Here is a 2,815-nt window from a genome sequence, read left to right on the forward strand (position 1 = left end):
TTGACGGAAATAAAGCGGGAGCGAAGCTGGATGGACCTGGTCCTAGAATCAGTCAATAAGGATTACCATTTTAGATGACCAATTTTACAGGCGATCGTTTAGGTGCCACTGCTAAAATGTGTGGGACCCTCACATGCCTAGTCTGCACTTGCTGAGGTTCATGAGGGGATATGTGGAGCTCATATAAGCGGGAGAATGTTGGCATCAAATGATTTTGTGGTTAGGACTCTATTGGCAACCATGCGGTTGGATGCACTCGAGTATGTGTGAAAATGCAAGCAATGTTAAAATCATGCGCCAGTCCCAAGGGTTCCAATAGTAACGTTGACTCCCATCTTAAACCCGCCCTCCTTCGCCATGTGGGTCGAGGCCCAGCCTGTAACGACAATTACTGAAAAGCATATGGGTAAATTTTATAAAGGCAAGGTCATCTACAGGTTCAGAATCCGAAGGGTGCTAGTAATAGATATTGGTAGGCAATTTGAGGGAGCAGTATTTGGGACATTTTGTACCAGATATCAACTCTTAAAAGTCCGTAATGAAAGGCACGGTGGAAGGAGGATGACAAAATATGATAAATTCCCTCCATTTATTGGTGGTGGACGGGACGGTCTTGTGTTCAATAAATTTGCCCTGGAAGACAAGCGTCTAGGGCTGCCTCTTGGCTAGGTAATACCAACCCTTTCAAGGGTTGGGGCGTAGCATAAAGAAATGTGAAAAAGGCAGAAGGTCGGGATGACGCCCAAATTATAACAAAAGTTGTCAAACCCTATCATGTTGCACAAACTATTCGGGCTAAAGTTGGCCGGGACAATGAACAACTTCAACGAAAAGAGAGTGGAATGGGAGGTGTAACCCCCAAATGAAGCACCAAAATATACGGTGAAAAATCCCTTAGGGGGATCGTTGGCTCTCTCTTCCATACTTGGGGAACCGGATCCCCCTCGGCAAAATTGAAGTACCTCAAGAATTGGTTCTGGCCTATAGAAGTGAGATAGCACGGGTAGAAGTTTGGGCCCGAGGAATTTTGCATATAATTAATGTGCATAAGCGTACGTGGTTCTGCTTGTGTTCGGGTCAAGGTGGTGGCCTTCAATTTGATCTCATTACGCTTAGGAGGCAAAGGAATGCAAAAGCCCCTCAGGAGTTTGAACAGGGGGTAAGGAGAAGAAGTTTTTCCCTTACAATATTGTGAAGGGACATAAGAATTAGAAAGGTCGGGTTGTCTGGGAGAATCGGGGTAGAAGAAGATCCCGGTTGGTTCTCAGGCTGGGCATATGACTGCAGTAACTAAAGAACCTAGGGAGAGGATTGCTTGTCGTCGCTAGCATAATATGAAGGAACGCCTCAAATGGGGTCTTGTGGAGGAGAGTGCTTTTCCCCCTATTGATTTGGAAAAAGGGCAAAAAACGAAGACGTGCTCAAGGATTTCCAAACCGGACCAACAAAGATGCAGTTGGGGTTAACAGGGATGTGGCGGTCAAAGAGGAATGCTTGGGTGGGAAGGACTTGGTTAAGGGCTCTTCAAAGGGTAACGGACTCATGGGGAATGAAGCCTTTGAACCAGACAAAAGGGGGCCAGGGAGGATTAGGGTTATAGCGTCTGAGGAGGCTCCAGGCCGATGAGGTTGCAGGAGGAGTTGGAGAGAGAGGGAAGGGAAGCCCAAACCTGTGTGAGAATGGGAAGGGGGGAGGGGATCTAGGATCCATTTGAGATGAAGGCCGACAAGGGGTGGTTTTGGTGATACGGGTGTCATAGACAGTACGGGGATCGAAGTGGTTATAGCGAATGCCCATCGGATGCCAAGGGTCAAGCCAAAAGGAAGTGGAAGAGCTAGTAGAGATGGAGATAGAGATAGCTGAGTTAGCACAGGGGCAAAGAAGAAGGATTTTCCTTCATACCTATGAAGGATTGGAGGGCATAAGAATAGTCCAGAAGGAATCCGACTAGAGAAGATAAGAATAAACCCACCTAACTGACCGGGTGGATTAAGCGAGAGGCTTCCTACCCTTTCCAAAGGAAGGCATAAAATAAGGATTCCATCGTATGGATGGTTGATTTGGGAAAGGAGAAGATTCCGCACCAGTGGAGATAGGTGGACTGGAGCACAGAACGGATGAGAACCACTCGACCAGCAAAGGATAGAAAGCTTGCCCTTACAAAGATGCAATTTCTTATGAATATTGTCAAGCATTAGAAGGCAATGGTGGCCAGTGAGCCTACCGTGGATGAGCGGGAGGCCAAGATATACTATAGGGAAGGAAGCAGGCGAGAAGCCCGATAGCTTGAGGAGAGAGGCACCAAGCTGATCAGAGATACCAGAGAGGAAGATAGTGGATTTGCCAAGATTGACCCTAAGGCCAGAGTGGGATTCATAAAACGAAAGGCCCGTGAGGATGGAGGAGATGGATAGGTGATCTGCTCTAAAGAAGATCATGAGAAGATCGTCTACAAAAGTAAGATGGGTAATGGAGGATATGAGGAGTCGGTCGGTTTTGGATTGGAGGACACGGGAGAGGACCTCCAAAGCAACAGAGAAGAGGTAAGGAGATACGGCGTAGCCTTAGTGAATGCCAACACGGGAGGGAAATAATCCTGTCGGGGATCTGTTGGCAATAATGGAGAATTGGGGAATGGAGATGCAGGCTTCGATTCAGCAGATGAGAGGGTGATGGAAGCCCATGGAAAAGAGGACATCACTAATGAAATCCTAGCAAATGGAGTCAAAGGTTTTATGGAGATCAAACTTAAGGAGTGCAGTCTGGAGTGCGATGATCTATCAAAGCCACGAACAATCTGCGCACAAAGGAGAAT

This window comes from Hakea prostrata, chromosome 11 (assembly GCF_041222555.1).
Source record: "Hakea prostrata isolate BN-2017 chromosome 11, UWA_Hpros_2, whole genome shotgun sequence".
Taxonomy (NCBI): Eukaryota; Viridiplantae; Streptophyta; class Magnoliopsida; order Proteales; family Proteaceae; genus Hakea; species Hakea prostrata.